The sequence below is a fragment of the Cetorhinus maximus genome, chromosome 13 (genome assembly GCF_964194155.1).
Source record: "Cetorhinus maximus chromosome 13, sCetMax3.hap1.1, whole genome shotgun sequence".
Lineage (NCBI taxonomy): Eukaryota > Metazoa > Chordata > Chondrichthyes > Lamniformes > Cetorhinidae > Cetorhinus > Cetorhinus maximus.
Genome location: NC_135891.1, coordinates 75,085,246 through 75,103,544, shown reverse-complemented (window position 1 = coordinate 75,103,544; position 18,299 = coordinate 75,085,246).

Sequence of the window (18,299 nt, the reverse complement as noted above, 5' to 3'; positions counted from 1 at the left end):
CAATAGTACTGAAGACTTGTGCTCCAGAGCTTGCTGTGTCCCTAGCCAAGCTGTTCCAGTACAGCTACAACACTGGCATCTACCCGACTATGTGGGGAATTGTCCAGGTATGTCCTGTACCCAAAAAGCAAGACAAATCCAACCCGGCCAATTACTGCCCTATCTGTCTACTCTCCATCATCAGTAAAGTGATGGAAGGGATCACCAACAGTGCTATCAAGCGGCACTTACTCAGAAATAACCTGCTCACTGATGCTCAGTTTAAGTTCCGCCATGAGGCTCCAGGCCTCACTACAGCCTTGGAGAAAAGGTTTGGATAGAGAAGTGAGGTGAGAGTGACTGCCCTTGACATCAAGGCAGCATTTGACCGAGTGTGGCATCAAGGAGCCCTAGCAAAACTGGAGTCAATGGAAATCAGGGGGGAAAATCTCCAATGGTTGGAGTCATACCTAGCACAAAGGAAGATGGTTGTGGTTGTTGGAGGTCAGTCGTCTCAGCTCTAGGACATCACTGCAGGAATTCCTCAGGGTAGTGTCCTAGGCCCAACCATCTTCAGTTGCTTCATCAATGAACTTTCCTCTATGGTAAGGTCAGAAGTGGGGGTGTTTGCTGAAGATTGCACAATGTTCAGCACCATTTGGAACTCCTCACCTAACAAAGCAGTTCACACTCACATACAGCAAGACCTGGACAACATTCAGGTTTGGGCTGGTAACTGGTAAGGTATATTTGCACTATACAAGTGCCAGGCAATGACCATATCCAACCAAAGAGTCTCACCATCTCCCCTTGACATTTGGCCCATCATATCTGTGCTGGCTCTCTCCAAGCAACTCAAACTTGCAAATGTTTCCTTTTCAGATAATGATCCAATTCCCTTCTGAAAGTCACCATTGGTCTGCCTCCACCACACTCTCAGGCAGCGCATTCCAAATCCTAACCACTTGCTGCGTGAAAATGTTTTTCCTCATATCTCCTTTGCTTCTTTTGCCAATTACCTTAAATCTGTGCCCTCTAGTTCTCAATCTTTCCACCAATGGGAACAGTTTATCACTGTGTCACCACCCTTCATAATTTTGAACATCTCTATCAAATCTCATCTCAATCTTCTCTATGTCTCAGCTTCTCCAAAATTTCTACGTAACTGAATTTTCTCATTCCTGGAACCATTCTCGTGAATCTTTTCTGCACCTTCTCCAAAGCCTTCACATCCTTCCTAAAGTGCAGTGCCCAGAACTGGACACAATACTACAGTTGAGGCTAAACCAGTGTTTTGTAAAGATTCATTATTACTTCCTTGCTCTTGTACTCTATGCCCTTATTTATAAAGCCCAGAATCCCGTGTGCCTTTCTAACCACTTTCTCAACCTGTCCAGCCACATTCAATGATTTGTGCACATATAGCCCATGTCCCTCTGCTCCTGCACCCCCTTTAAAATTGTAACATTTATTTTATATTGTCTCTCTTCAGTCTTCCTACCAAAATGAATCACTTTGCACTTTGCTGCATTAAATTGCATCTGCTATGCTACCAGCCTGTCTATGTCCTCATGAAGTCTGTCACTATCCTCCTCACAGTTCACATTACTTCCAATACATGCAGTATAAAAATAAAGGCCGGAATTTTACGGCCCCATCGCGGTGGAGGCGGGGCCATAAAATGTGGCGAGCCATTCTAAACTCCATTGACTTCGGCGGGATCATAAAATGCTGCTGGTGTAAAATTCCACTCCATAAGCTGCAATTGTTTTTCAAATATAAACCAATATTTATTGACAGTTTGTTCGTAATTATCAATAGTGGCTTAGTTCAACTCTAACAAGTAAGAGATCTTTGAGAAAACATTATTTCTGCTGTAATACATGAACACTCGGTTAGTGACCCACACTCAGTAAAATTCTACAGTGTCGGAAACTCCCAGTAATACATGGTCACAAAGACGTTACCATCACTGAATCGCCCTCCGTAAACATCCTGGGTGTTACTATTGACCAGAAACTGAACTGGACTAGCCATATAAATACTGTGGCTACAAGAGCAGGTCAGGGGCTGGGAACTCTGCAGTGAGTAATTCAGCTCCTGACTCCCCAAAGCCTGTCCACCATCTACAAGGCACAAGTCAGGAGTGTGAGGGAATACTCCCCACTTGCCTGGATGAGTGTGGCTCCAACAACATTTGAGAAGCTTGACACTATCCAGGTCAAAGCTTGACTGGCATCAGATTCACAAACATTCACTCCCTCCACCACTGACGTACAGTAGTAGCAATGTGTGCTATATACAAAATGTGTTGCAGCAACACACCAAAGCTGCTTAGACAGCACCTTCTAAACCCACGACCACTACCATCTAGAAGGACAAGGGCAGCAGACACATGGGAACACCACCACTTGGAAGTTCTCCTCCAAGCCACTCACTATCCTGACTTGGAAATATACTGCCGTTTCTTCACTGTCGCTGGGTCAAAATCTTGGAACTTTCTCCCTAACAGCACTGTGGGTGTACCTACACTACATGGACTGCAGCGGTTCAAAAGGTGGCTCACCACCACATTTTCTTAAGGGCAATTAGTGATGGGCAATAATCAGTGACCTTCTCAGTGCTGCTCACATCCCTCAGATGAGTTTATAAAGTTAAATAGTTTTTCTGAAGACCTTGGCATTGGCATGATGGGTCAAATGACTTCCGTCTGTGATAGAAGGATTCATAAACTCCAGATCTCTATCAGACTGTTCAGTTAAGGAGCTGTCTCATTTTCATGTTGTGATTAAATGAGAGTTTCTCCAGTAACTATTATCTGAGGAGACCCAGTCAATGCACATTGATATTTGGTATTTGAAAGTTTGTTAATTTCCTGACAGTTCGTTTCAGAGTAAACATTTCCATAAGGAATGCCCAGGGGCTTAACTGTATCAATATGTCCCCGCTTGTTTTCGCTTCAATGTTCCTCATATAACATTCAATGTGACTGATAAAAGCTTCAAGGAGGATTCCACCCTGTAATTTACTTCTGCTTTCAACCATCTTTATAGCAAATGTTTCTGGTTTCTTGATGATTAAGTTGCAAAAAAAAAAAGCAGGAAAGAATATCTCTAGAGCCTATCATAATGTTGGGAATTCCCAAAGTGCTTTACGGCCAATGAAGTGCTTTTAAAATGTCATTGTTGGAAAGTAGGAAAAACGGCAGCCAATTTGTGCACACAATTTGTCCCACAAACTGCAATGTGATGATGACCAGATAATCTGTTCTAGTGATATTGGTTGAGATATAAATATTGGACAGGACACTGTTGATAAATCCTTTGTTCTTCTTTGAAATAGTGCCAGGGATCTTTTACGCCCAGTTCCTAGAGCTGGAAGAGCTGCTCACAGGCTGTCTGTGCTAACATTGAAGCTCGTCACAGTGGCTGAGCAGATTTACTGTATCAGGTGACTGACACATCATCACTTGCGGGAAGGCAGTGGCATAGTAGTATTGTCACTAGACTAGTATCCCAGAGACCCAGGGTAATGCTCTGGGGATCTAAGTTCAAATCCCACAGCAGATGATGAAATTGAATTCAATAAAAAATCTGGAATTAAAAGTCTAATGATGACCATGAAACCATTGTCTGCAGAAGAGTCATTTGGACTCAAAACGTTAATTCTGTCTTTCTCTCCACAGATGCTGTTGGACCTGCTGAAGTTTTTGTTTTTGTTTCAGATTTACAGCATCCGCAGTATTTTGTCTTTATGAAGCCATTGTCGATTGTCATAAAAACCCATCTGGCTCCCCACTAATGTCCTTTAGGGGACAGGCCTACATGTGACTCCAGACCCACAACAATACGGTTAACTCTTAAATGCCCTCTGAAATGGCCTAGCAAGCCAACTCAGTTCTCAAGGGCAATTAGAGATGGGCAATAAATGCTGGCCCAGCTAGCAATGCATACATCCCATGAACGAGTTAAAAAAAATTACGCTTCTTATTGACAATGTGCCTTCTGATATATCTTTGATGTCATTTCCCAAAGACAAGGTTTGGAAGCACACATTATTCAGCCAGCGGTGTCACACATTGCTCCTTGTCCTGGTTCTGGGTATTTGGTGTTCATGCAGGGAGGCAGAAAGAGAAAGCCAGCAGCACAATACCTCCCTACATAAAGAACAGCACCAAGGATACAGTCACCACATGACTGAAAACATACTGGGATATTATCAGTTTGGAGAAGCGCTGTGTGCTGAGCTTTATCCCGTTGTGTGCCACTATAGGGCAGGATTTTCCAAAGCTGCCCACCACCGGGAGCATCCGGCCCCGTCTAAACTGTATTATTATCATCCACCTATTGCACTGCACTGTGATTTGCTGTTTGATTTTGTTGTGTGTTTCCTGTAGTTCTCTGTGTTTAGCTGGGTCCTGTATCTGTTGGTGTTCTATTCGACAGTTTTCTCTGCTTTGCTCCTTATGATATATGAGCTGGGATTCACTGTGAACGTGTGCACTAAGAGAGCAGTAAGCAGGGTCAGTACATTATGTGCTGACCACTTCACCTCATGTTCCAGTTATAGTTAGCAGGAGGAGGACAGAGTATAGAAAGCCCTGACAGAACAAGAACAAGGACACACTGACCCAGTATATGTGACTTATTTTAGTTATTAAAGGAAATCTTTTGGGTGTTGGGACATATAGTTGGAGATATTGGAGACTGCACAGTGATAGCTCCTGCCCTTGGGTTATGGCCTTCCTTATTTCACAGCCTGTTTTCAGTCAACTGCGTCTACTCCTCACTCCACAAGCCTGTAAACATTTTCATTAAATAAAGTAAAATCTAATTAGCTAGTGGGAGGGGAGAGACAGAAAACTCCAAACATCTCTAAAGGATTGATGTTAGCTGTTGTCATAAGAACACAAGAACATAAGAATAGGAGCAGGGGGAGACCATTCGGCCCATTAAGCCTGCTCCACCATTTCACGCTGGCTGGTCGTTAATTGACCAGCCAGTGAATTTGGGGTCAGGGCCCGATTGTGGGTGGCAGAGGTTTCACGGCCGCTCCCGGGCCCACCCGCTGCCCAGCGAGGGGAACAACCTCCCCTGAAATCCCTTGATTCCCTGAGACACCAAGAATCTGTCTATCCCAGCCTTAAATTACTCAGTGATGGAGCATCCACAACCCTCACGGGTAGAGAATTCCACGGATTAACAACCCTTTGAGTGAAAAAATTTCTACTCATCTCAGTCCTAAATTATCAGCCCCTTATCCTGAGACTGTGGCCCCATGTCTTAGATCCCCTGGAAAGAAGAAACAGCCCCTTAGTATCTGTCCCGTCAATCCTCTTCAGAATCTTGTATGTCTCAATGAGATCGCCTCTCACTCTTCTAAGCTCCAGAGAATAAAGATACAATTTATCAGCTCCGCATCATAGGAAAACATTTCAAGAAGGCAGCTCATCACTACCTTCTCAAGGGCAATTAGGGATGGGCAATAAATGCTGGCCTATCCAGTGGCACCCACATCCCATGAATGAATAACCAAAAAAACCCTCATCCCAGGGACCAATCTAGTGAACCTTTGCTGTACTGCCTCCAATGCAAGTATATCCTCCCTTAAATGAAGAGACCAAAACTGCACACAGTATTCTAGATGAGGTCTCACCAAAACCTTGTAGAACTGTTGCAAGACTTCTTTATTCCTGTACTCCAATCCCTTTGAAATAAAGGCCAACATGCCATTTGCCTTCCTAATTGCTAGCTGCACCTGCATGCTAACTTTCTGTGTCCATTGTACAAATGTTGAACATCAGCATTTAAAGTTTCACACCTTTTAAAAAAGTTTTCTGCTTTTCTGTTCTTAATGACCAAATTGAATAACCTCACACTTCTCCACATTATACTCCATCTGCCATCTTCCTGGCCACACACTTAACCTGTTTATATCACTTTGCAGCCTCTTTGGGCGGAATCTTCCGGTAGCGTCGATGTTGTTGGCACCGTGACTGGAAATGTGTAACACTTCCGCTTATTGGCCACGGGCCTTCATGTGGCGGCCAGCCAGTTAGCTATTCAAAGTCGAGGAGCCCAGCCAATCATGTGACAGGGATGGGCAGGAAGTCAACGCCCTGCTATTACCTCACTGGGTCGAATGTCCTGGCGCTCGGACAGACATCCATTCCCTGCAAGCCAGAAGCATCATTCTCACTGAGGAACTTTTCCAATTGTAACTGCTGCCACCCCTCAATTGCAGTGTTACATTTGCTGACGTCCAATCCATTGGAACTATTCCAGAATCTAGGGAATTTTGGAAGATCATAGCCAGTATATCAACTATCTCTGCAGCTATCTCTTTTAGAGCTCTAGGATGTAGGCCATCAGATCATGAGGATTTGCCAGATTTTAGTCCCTTAAGTTTCTCCAGTACTTTTCTCTGCTGATATTAATTACTTTAAGTTCCTCACTCTTGGTTACCCTAGGTTACCCTCTGTTTCTGGTATCTAACTTGTGTCTTCTACCATGAAGACATAGGCTAGGATTTCCCGGTCAGCGAGCGGGGCGTGGGGCCCGCTCGCCGACCTGCAAAATGACGCGGGATGACGATGGGCACCCTCCTGACGTCACCCCGCCTCATTTCAATTTTCAGATCAGTGGAGGCTCAGCCGAATCAGCTGTGCGCCCGCCGACCTGTCAATGGCCTATTGAGGCCATTGACAAAGTAATTAATATGATTAGTGGACCTGCCAATCCAACCTTAAGGTCGGCGGGCAGGCCGGGAGCCCTGGCGGGCATTGGAAAAAGCAAGAAACCTCATCCACGGGGCAGGATGAGGTTTCATGTAGGTTTTTTAAAAATTTAATAAAAGAGTATTTAAAAGTGATGGACCTGTCCCAACTCATGTGACAGTGTCACGTGAGGGGACATGTCAGGGAAATTTTTTTTTTCTGTTTTTAAGATTTTTTATTGTGGAGCCGATTTCCCTGAGGCAGCACTTAGCCTCAGTGAAATGAGTGTGCTCTTTCGCGTGCATGTACGAAAGAGCGCACTCTCGGCTCAGGGAATCACCCTCTGTCCACGTATGGAGCGCATAGCGCTTCCTTGCGGATGTCACGCTGGGCGGGCCTTAATTGGCCTGCCCATGTAAAATAGTGGCGCGCCTCCGATTGGGGGCGCCGATCGGAGGCGCGCCTCCACGTGCCCACTCCTGAACCTCCCCCTGACGGGGGGAAGATTCTGCCCCTACATTTGTCTCCACTATTTCCTCATTCCCCACGATAATCACTCCTGTCTCTGCCTCCAACGGACCAATGTTTACTTTAGCTACTCTTCTTTTTATATACTTATAAAAGCTCTTACAATCTGTTATTATATTTCCAGCTATTTTACTCTCATACTCTACTTTCCCCTTTTTATCAACTTTTTGGTGGCTCTTTGCTAGTTTCTAAAACACTCCTGATGCTCAAACTTACTACTATTCTTTGCAACATAATAAGCCTCTTTAAAAATTTAATACTTAACCTTCCTAGTAAGCTACAGGCGGATCTTTCTTGCTGAGTGTTTGTTTTTTAATGCAATGTTGAGCATTTTGAATTTTTTTTTAACGTGTCCTACTAGGCATAAAATGCTGCGCGATGACATCAGGTGAGCATCCCAACATCATCGCGCACTCATGCGATATTTCGGTCAGCAGGCGCGCACAAGAGTCAGCAGCACACCCGCTGACAATTAAGAGGCCTATTAAGGCCATTAAAGTATCAATTAACAGGGATTTTTCGCTGCCTGACTAACCTTAAGGTTGGCGGGCGGACGAATCATCTAGGCGGCCTTTGCATTTTTCAGGAAACCTCATCCAAGGGAGGGATGAGGCTTCCATAATTAAATTTTTAAAAATCTATGCACAGAATTTTTATAACATCCATGCATAGGTGACTCATTCTGATGTGTGGACATTTTTTTCCAGATTTAAAATTCTGTCTTTAGTGATTTTAACTTTGTCAGCTCCCTGAGGACAGAGAGCTGCCTTCAGGGAACTTTCCTTCCGCGCTGCCCCCCGCGCCTGCACTGACTTCAGCACTCACCCTCTTCCTGCCCCCACCCCAGCAGCGCTGAACTTCTCAGCACGCGTTTCACACTGGCTGGCTGTTAATTGGCCAGCCTGTGTGAAATCTCAGTTGGTGGCCAATTGCGGGTGGCGGCCTATTCCGCAGCTTCTCCCAGGCTTATTCACTATCATTCCTTTTAGTCTATTTACTCAATCAACATTAACCAGCTCTCCCTCATACCTATGTAATTGGCTTTGGTTAAGTTCAAGGTTCTTGTTGGGATTGGAGTATATCACTGTCAAACTTAAAATCGAATTCAATAAATTATTATGATCACTTTCTCCCCAGAGATTACTAATTAAACTTCTCTCATTGCACGTGACAAGATCTAAAATGCTTTATCCCTAGTTGGTTCCACAATGTATTGTTCCAGGAAACTGTTGTGAAAGCATTCTATAAACCCTTCTTCTCAACCACCTTTGCCAATTTGATTGGTCCAGTCTATATGAAGATTAAAGAGCCTCATGATTATTACGTTACCTTTGTTACAAGCGCCAATTATTTCTTGCTTAATGCTCTGTCCAAAACATTTTTTTCTACTTTATTCTTTCATGGGATGTGGGCATCACTGGCAAGGCCAGCATTTGTTGCCCATCCTGAATTGCCATTGAACTGAGTGGCTTACTAGGCCATTGCAGAGGGCAGGGTCAACCACATTACTGTGGATCTGGAGCACTAAAGGGAGGTGGTGGCATAGTGGGTATTGTCACTAGACTAGTAATCCAGAGACCCAGGGTAATGCTCTGGGGTTTGAATCCCAACATGGCAGATGGTGAAAATTTGAATTCAATAAAAATCTGGAATTAAAAGGGAAGGAAATCTGCCATCCTTACTTGGTTTGACCTACATGTGACTCCAGACCCACAGCAATGTGGTTGACTCTTAAGTGTCCTCTGTTGCCTAGCCAGCAATGCCCCGCATCCCCATGAATGAATTTTTTAAAAAGCCAGACCAGGTTAAGATGGCAGATTTCCTTCCTGAAAAGGCCCCCAGATGGGTTTTTTTCAACAGTTCATGATAGTTTTCATAGTCACCAATACTGAGACTAGCTTTATATTCCAAATTTATTCATTGAATTTAAATTCCACCAGCTGCCATGGCGGGACTTGAACCCATGTCCCCAGGGCATTAGCTCTGGATTACTATTTGAGTGAGATACACCACCATTGCCCCTACCTTACATACGAACATACGATTTAGGAGCAGGAGTAGGCCATTCAGCCACTCAAGCCTGCTTGATCTGGCTGATCTGATTGTGGCCTCAATTCCACTTTCCTTCCAACTGCCTTTGACTCCCTTGTCAATCAAGGATTTATCTAGCTCAGCCTTAAAAATATTCAATGACTCTGCCTCTACTACTCTCTCAGGAAGACAGTTCCACAGACACACCATCCTCTGAGAGAAAAAAATTCTCCTCATTTCCATCTTAAATGGGAGATCCTTTATTTTTAAATTGTATCCCCTAGTTCTAGTCTCTCCAACAAGGGGAAACATCCTCTCAGCATCCACCCTGTCAAGTCCCCTCAGGATCTTATTATATGAGCCACGTGCAAAATGGCATAGGACAAATCAGATTAGGGAGATGAATGCGTGACTCAGAGACAGGTGTGGAAGAAGTGGGTTCTGGTTTGTGGGGCAGTGGCACCAGTACTGGGGAAAGTGGAATCTGTACTGTTGGGATGGTCTACACCTGAACTGTGCTGGGACCGGTATTCTTGCAAGCCACATAACTAAGGAAATAGAGAGGGTTTTAAACTAAATACTGGGGACAAGTGATCGAATTTGGGAAGATGTGGTAAATCAAGGAGTAGAGACAAGGCAAAAGAGAAAAGTATTATTACGGGAAATGTAAAACAGACCGTGGCAGGAAGGGATAGAGAGTAGAAATTCAACAGTAAATCAACAGATGAGACTAGAGGTTATAAAAAGAATAAAAGGATAAAACTAAAGGCTCTGTATCTGAATGCACAAAGCATTCAAAACAAAACAGATGAATTGAGAGTGCACATAGAAATAAATCATCATGATTTGATAGCCATTACAAAGACAAGGCTGCAGGAGGACTTGGATTGAGACCTGAATATTGAAGGGTACAGGACAGGAAGCGAGGCAAAGGTGTAGGGGCAGCTCTGTTAGTTAATGATGATATTAGCACAATAGAGAGGGATGACCTAAGTTCAGGAAACCAGGATATGGAAACGGTTTGGGTAGAGATTAGAAATGGTAAAGGAAAGAAGTTAATTGTGGGAGTGGTGTACAGGCCCCCTAACAGTAACCACATAGTAGGGCGGAGTATAAAGGAAGAAATAATTGGAGCTTGTCAAAAAGGCACGGCAGTAAACATGGGAGATTTTAATTTATGTATCAGCTGGAAAAGTCAGGTGTGCAAAGATAGCCTAGATGAGGAGTACATTGAATATTTTTGGGATATTTTCTTGGAACAGCATGTTCTGGAGCCAGAGAACAGGCCATACTAGACCTGGTATTGTGTAATGAGATCAGAGTCATTAATGATCTCATAGTGAAGGCGCCCCTAGGTGGCAGCGACCATAATATGATTGAATTTTACATTTAGTTTGAGGGAGAGAGGAGTGGGTCTGAGACTAAGTTTTTAAACTTAAATAAGGGCAATTATAATGGCATGAAAGCTGAGCTGGTGAAAGTGAATTGGCAAATTAGCTTAAGGGATGGGTCAATAGAGATGCAATGGCTAATATTTAAGGGGATAATTCAGAATGCATAGAATAGACATATTCCAACGAGTAAGAAAAAGTCCAAGGGATGGACACACCATCCATGGTTAACTAGAAAGGTTAAAGATAGTATCAAACTTAAAGAAAAAACGTATAATTGTGCAAAGATATGTAGAAGGCTAGAAGATTGGACAGAATATAAGGAACAGCAAAGAATGACTAAAAGACAAATAAGGAGGGAAAAATTAGAGCATGAGAGAAAGCTAGCCAGAAATATAAAAACAGATAGTAAGAGTTTTTATAAATATTTGAAAGAGAAAAGAGTGTGAGTGTTGGTCCTATAAAAAGTGATTCTGGAGAATTGATAATGGAAAACAAGGAGATGGCAGATGAATTGAACAGGTATTTTGTGTCAGTTTTCACTATAGAGGATACAAGTAAAATCCCAGAAGCAGCTATAAACCAGGAAATGGAAGTGGGGGAGGAAGTCAGGAAAATTACTGTCACCAGAGAAGTGGTACTGAGTAAATTGTTGGAACTGCGGGCTGACAAGAGCTGGGTCCTGAAGCGTCTAGCGACATAGTTGATGCACTGGTTTTAATTTCCCAAAACTCACTAGATTCGGGGATGGTCCTATTGGATTGGAAGACAGCAAATGTAACTCCATTATTCAAAAAAGGAGTGAATGAAAGCAGGAAACTACAGGCCAGTTAACTTAACATCTGTCATAGGGAATATGTTAGAAGCTATTATTAGAAAAGTTATAGCAGGGCACTTGGATAAGCTCAAGGTCATCAGGCAGAGTCAACATGGTTTTGTGAAAGGGAAATCATGTTTAACCAACTTATTGGAGTTCTTTGAGAAGTAACATGAGCTGTGGATAAAGGGGAACCAGTGGCTGTACAGTACCTAGATTTCCAGAAAGCATTTGATAAAGTGCCACATCAAAAGTTATCATGGAAAATAAAAGCACATGGTATAGGGGTAACATATTAGCATGGATAGAAGATTGCTGGCTAACAGGAAGCAGAGAGTAGGCATAAATGGGCCTTTTTCAGGTTGGCAAAGTGTAATGAGTGGCATGCCACAGGGATCAGTGCTGGGACCTCAACTGTTTACAATGTATATAAATGACTTGGATGAAGGGATTGAAGGGATGGTTGCAAAATTTGCTGATGACAAAAGATAGGTAGGAAAGTAAGTTGTGAAGAGGAGGCTACAAACAGAGATAGATAAGTTAAGTGAGTGGGCAAAGATCTGGCAGATGAAGTTTAATGTGGGAAAATGTGAAATTGTCCGTTTTGGCAGGAAGAATAAAGGAGAAGCATATTATCTAAATGGTGAGAGATTGCAGAGCTCTGAGGTTGTGAAAAGCATTATAAAAATATAAATGGGCTCTCAGTGTCGGATCAGGCATGATCTGACTGAACAGGCATGAATCACAAAAGGCTAGTATGCAAGAACAGCAAGTAATTAGGAATGATAATAGAATGTTATCATTTATTGTGAGGGGAATTGAATACAAAAGTAGGGAGGTTATGCTTCAGTTGTACAGGGTGTTGGTGAGACCACATTTGGAGTATTGTGTACAGTATTGGTCACCTTATTTAAAGAAGGATGTAAATGCATTGGAAGCAGTTCAGAGAAGGTTTACCAGACCTGGAATGGGTCTTATGAGGAAAGGTTGGGCAGACTAGGCTTGTATCTGCTGGAGTTTAGAAGAGTAAGAGGTGATTTGATTGAAACATATACGATCCTGAGAGGTCTTGACAGGGTGGATGTGGAGAGGATGTTTCCCTTTGTCGGTGAATCTAAAACTAGGGGTCACTGTTTAAAAATAAGGGGTCACCCATTTAAAACAGAGATGAGGCAAAATGTTTTCACTCAGAGGGTCTTGAGTCTTTGGAACTCTCTTCTTGAAAAGGCGGTGGAAGCAGAGTCTTTGAATATTTTTAAGGCAGAGGTGGATAGATTCTTGGTAAGAAAGTAGGAGATAAGTTATCGGGGGTAGGGGGATGCAGATTTCAGGTTGCTATCAGATCAGCCATGATCTTATTAAATGACAGAGGAGGCTTGAGGGGCTGAATGGCCTACTCCTCCTTGTTCATATGTTCAATAAGATCACCTCTCAATCTTCTAAACACCAATGGATACAGGCCCAGCCTATCCAACCTTTCCTCATTGGATACTCCCCATCTGAGGAATCAGTTGAGTGAATCTTTTCTGAACTGCTTCTAATGCAATTATGCCCTTTATTAAATAAGGAGACCAAAACTGTGCACAGTACTCCAGATGTGTTGTCATCAATACCCTCTACAACTGTAGCAAAACATCCCTACTTTTATATTCCATTTCCCTTCCAATAAACAACAACATTCCATTTGCCTTCCTAATCACTTGCTGTACCTGCACATTAACTTTTTGCGATTTGTCATGAAGATATATAATGTTATTGGAAATTATTTTAAATTGGACTTGTAGTAGGGTCTGTGTCTGTGGGTGTGAGTGTGTGTGTCTTAACTGGATTAAAGCCGGTTAGTCTGGGTGCTTTGATGTATAGTAGTTTTGAGATATTAAACAGTAAGGGAGAGAGGACATTTGCATTTTGTTGAATAAACCATTCAAAGACTGGGGGTGAAATCTTGCACCTAGCTAGGAGACATCAAGCAATATGTTTATATTACTAATACAATTGGTACTAAGAAAGGGGTTTTATTGTTAGAAGAGGTGGAGTTCAAAGGGCCTGGTGATACAATGAGATTTGCATTCAAAGGGAAGGCTAGGTACGTACAGAAAAGAGTTTTGTGTGTGAGTCAGAGGCATGCCGCCTGTAAGCCTACAACTGTGCGAGGGAACCAAATTGAAAGGAACCTCATTTTGATTTTGTAAGATAAAATGTGCTTTGCCTCACATTTGTTTAAGTCTATGGGTTGTTGTTGCCTTGGTGAATGTTTACCTAGGAGTGGTTATTTTGGGGTTTGTTTAAAAAGTTATTATGGTAGTAATTTATAGATATATGAATGTGTTTAATTCCTTGTTAAATTAATAAATCTTTAATTTAATTTATATAAAAATGGTGGTTTCATTTCTGAATTGAGAGCTGCATCTCAAACATACCAATTGAAAATATAGGTTATGTCAGTTGTTTAAAGTTTCCCTCTGGGATTTAAAATAACTCAGCCTTTACCAACTACTATGTCAGAACAGATTCATGTACCAGGAGACCCAGGTCCTCCTGTACCTCAGAGTTCTGCAATCTCTCTCCATTTAAATAACATGCTGCTTTTCTATTCTTCCTGCCAAAGTGGAAAAATTCACATTTTCCCTCATTATACTCCATTCTGATAAATTTTTGCCCACTCACTGAATCTATGTGTGTCCCTTTGAAAACACCTTATACCCACTTCACAATTTACTTTTCTACATATCCTTGTGCCATCAGCAAATTTAGCAACCATACATTTGGTCCCGTCATCCAAGTAATTTGTATAGATTGTAAATATTTGAGGCTCCAGCACTGATCACTGTAGCACTCTACTCGTCACATTTTGCCAACCCAAAAATGACCCATTTATTCCTATTCTCTGCTTCAATGGTATAACTACTGTTAAGGAGCCTGTAAACTATTCCAATAAGCATTTTGACCCTTTGTTATTCATTTCCTATTCTCTACCCATACTGATTCTACTTCCTGATCTTCTAAGCCAAAATCCTTTCTCACTAATGTTCTTAAGTCAACCTTTAATATCAGTGTTCAATTAGCATGAGAGATAAATAGACAACTGCTAGGTAAGCATGAAATAAATAGGTACCATGTAAAATGGCAGCAGAGGTAATGTGTCTGGACTGCAGAATGTGGAAGTTTATAGATCATGGAACTGTCCCAGGTTAGCTTGGGTCAGCTGCCGCAAAGGCGCAATGGGGAAGGGTCGCTGTCTAAGACCTTCCTGCCACAGCGCACCGAGGGGCTGGGAACTGTTTAAACCCCCTCGGGCTGTACAGCTCAAAATGAAAGGCTGTAAATGATTGTAATATTGTTTGTACCGATGCACCTGGTGATACATTTTGTTAAAGTTGAACCGGATTGTACCCTTGTAATGGTGTTTTTGAAATGGTTTGGAATGTGGTTGAAGATATTTTATGAATAAAGTATATTTTTGCAAAAAAAAAAGTTATTGCGTCTGCAAAAAATGGAGTGCATGTTAGGGACACTTGGGCTGAGAGTCCAGCTCCATAGCACTGCTCACACTGTGCTGCAGGAACTGGAGTTTGCCGAAAATGGCAGGCACACTCCTTCCAGTCACTTCTGGCATGGCACCCCCCGCCTCCCTGGCTGATTTGAATATATTCAGCTGCCCGAGGGACACCCCTCTCCCACACCAGCTTTATTTAAAGGGCTATCGACCTTACTGAGGTGCTTTTGAGTTACATTTGCTTTTGAAAAGTTTGGGTAAATGCTGTGTTGTGATCCTGGAGCAGTTTTCTTGACTTGTAGGATTTTGCAGGGAGTGTTGCTGCATCCTCTCAGGTAGCTTGGAAGAGTTTCTGCCCCATGTACGTTACATAGTAGATCCTCTTGGCCTACGATGTGACAGGGACATGGAACACAGGCTGTAGAGAGGGGAAGCTGTGCACAGGAGGAGGAAGAAGGCTCTCCACAAAGGGACCTACTCACCAAAGGGCCTTCAGCAGTGTGTGAGGTGCCTAAGATTCCACTTTTACAGAAGTGGATCCTTACAGATGGGAGCAAGTGACATAGACAACATCTCAGAACCCACTCTTGTGTTAGAGAGGTGACAGAAGCCTGTAAACCAGGAAGGGGGCACTTCATTGTCTGTCTCAGAGAGAAGCAGAATGAACAAGCATGTGGTTTTTGCCAGGGTAGAGTGGGATCCCCGATAGCCTAGGAAGCCACTGGCTACACACGTGATTCTGTTGGTCCCACATATCAATAGGGAGAGATACAGGGACTGCAAGGGCCACCATTCCATCATCATGCAGTTGGTGTGTGACCATGAACAGTACATCCTGATGGTGAACGTCCAATATCCTGGCAACAGCTGCATGCTTCATCCTGAGGCAGTGTGCCATTCCTGCACATAACAGAGTGTGGAATCAGGGAAAAGTGGGATTTGAGAAGATGCTTTGGGCAGGGACATACTGTCATTCTCAATGGCCATTCCAATGATCCCCAGCATTGTCTATTCCATAGGATGAGCTGTGCCTGAACCCCGCTGGTTTAGCTACTGCTGCTGCTGCCACCATCTATTCTGGGCCATGTTGACCAGCTGAAAAGAGAGAAATGTGTCAGTGAATGTGGAGCAATGTGTTTGGACGATGTGCCTGTCACAGTTGAATAGCTGGCAGTGTATACAAGCTGTGAGATGGGGATGTGAGGTTTGCAGCTGCGCTCAGTGTGTGAGGGTGAGGTGAAGCTATGAAAGTGAAGTTTGAGTGGTTGTTGGTGATGATTGAAGCGGGGATGGTAATGGAACACTGTATGAGGCTAATGATGCCTTAATTCGGATGTGGTGTGTAAGGTTGTATTGAGCACTTGTTCTCTTGCAGCGCTGCGGCCATGTCCTTGTGGCTCACCTGGTGGCATTAACACCGCAGCTATGTAGTTCCACTGTCTTCTGAAGGATCTTCTGCTTTCCTGAGTGAGGAGATCTCTTCCCCATCCATCTCCTGCCGTACAGCCTGCATTGTGGCATCTGAGAACCTCGGACATGCTCACTGGGCTGTTGCATCATTTCAGTTGTTTCCTCTAGGTCTTCCCTTCTGCAGCCAAAATGCACCTTGCCTTTAAGAACTGCAATCGGATTTTAAGTAATGCAGGCTAGCTTTAATTGGTACTAGCCTCACTCCAGCTCGGGTTGCCTGCTGGGTGCGTGCAGCCATTCAATAGCTCATTCAGCACTGAACTGCACACCGCAATCATTTAAATTAGCAGGAGGCACAACGTTTATGCACAGCCTGCATCAGTTTGATTTTGAGGGCGATTCAGTTTAAGCCGCATAGGGAGAAGCAGATCAGCTAAAGGGAACGCAGAGCCGAAAGACAGGCTCCATTTCATTGTGCACAGGGCTGGGATGAAGTTGCAACACTGGGAGGGGCTGCACCTGAACCGGGCTGGACCAAGCTCTGAATGGAAAGTGTAAGTAAGCTTCTAGATGGGATTTTAAACTCATATAATGGGGGAAGTTTGGCTTGTAATAATGGTAAAACTGATAGCAAGCCAAAGATGAGAAATGGAAGGGATGGGAGCCAAAAGAAGTATAAAGAGGCAATGTTAAAAAACAATTGACAATAAACAGCAGATTCCAAAATGCAGTTCAACAAACAAACATACAAATTAGGAACAAGAGTAGGCTACTTGGCCCTTCGAGGCTGCTCCACCATTCAATCAGAAAAATGGCTGATCTTATTTTAACCTCAACTCTACATTCCCACCTACCCCTGTTAACTTTTCACCCCTTTGCTTAACAAGAATCTATCTAGCTCTGCCTTAAAGATATTCAAAGACTCTGCCTCAACCACCTTTTGAGGAAGAGAATTCCAAAGTCTCACAACCCTCTGAGAGAAAAATATTTCCTCATCTCTGTCTGAATTGGGCGACCTCTTATTTTTGAACAAAGACCTACCCGAGCGTCGATTGCAGAAATGACCGTCTACCTGTAGTTTGCACCAGCAAAATAAAGCTGATGAAGTTGAAAGAAACAATGACATTAAAGAGATTATAAATTACTCAATACAGATAGTTCAATTAATGAAACATTTAAAGTGGAAGTTCAAAACCGTCTAGAACAGCTGAAGACCAAAGAAACCATTCCACATGGAAATGTTCAAAGCATCAGTGTTAGAATCATCGAAAGATCACCACTCCAATTAAAGAGAAGAGAAAGAAACCAAAATGGATAACAGATGGAATATTGGGCCTGATGGAAGATAAGAAGGAAGGTGAAGTAAACAGATCAATGGAAATAGAATCACAGAAAAGCTACAGCACAGAAAGAGGTCATTCAGCCCTTCATGTCTGTGCTGGCCGAACAGGAAAAAGAAAAAAACCTAGCTGCCCATTCTAATCCCACCTTCCAGCACCCGGTCCCTAGCCTTGCAGGTTACAGCACTTCAGGTGCAGATCCAGGTGTCTTTTAAATGAGTTGAGGGTTTCTGCCTCCACCACCAAACCAGGCAGTGAATTCCAAACACCCACCACCCTCTGGGCGAAGAAATTTTTCCTCATGTTCTACCGACCACCTTAAATCTGTACCCCTGGTAATTGACCTTTCTGCTAGGGGAAACAGGGTATCCCTCTCTACTCTATCTAAGCCCTTCAATCTTGTACACCTTAATCAGGTCACCCCTCAGCCGCCTCAGTTCCAAGGATAACAACCCCAGCCTATCCAATCTTTCCTCAGAGCTGCAGTTTTCAAGCCCTGGCAACATTCTTGTAAATCTCCTCTGTATTCTCTCCAGAGTAATTATGTCCTTCCTATAATGTGGTGACCAGAACTGGATGCAAAATTCCAGCT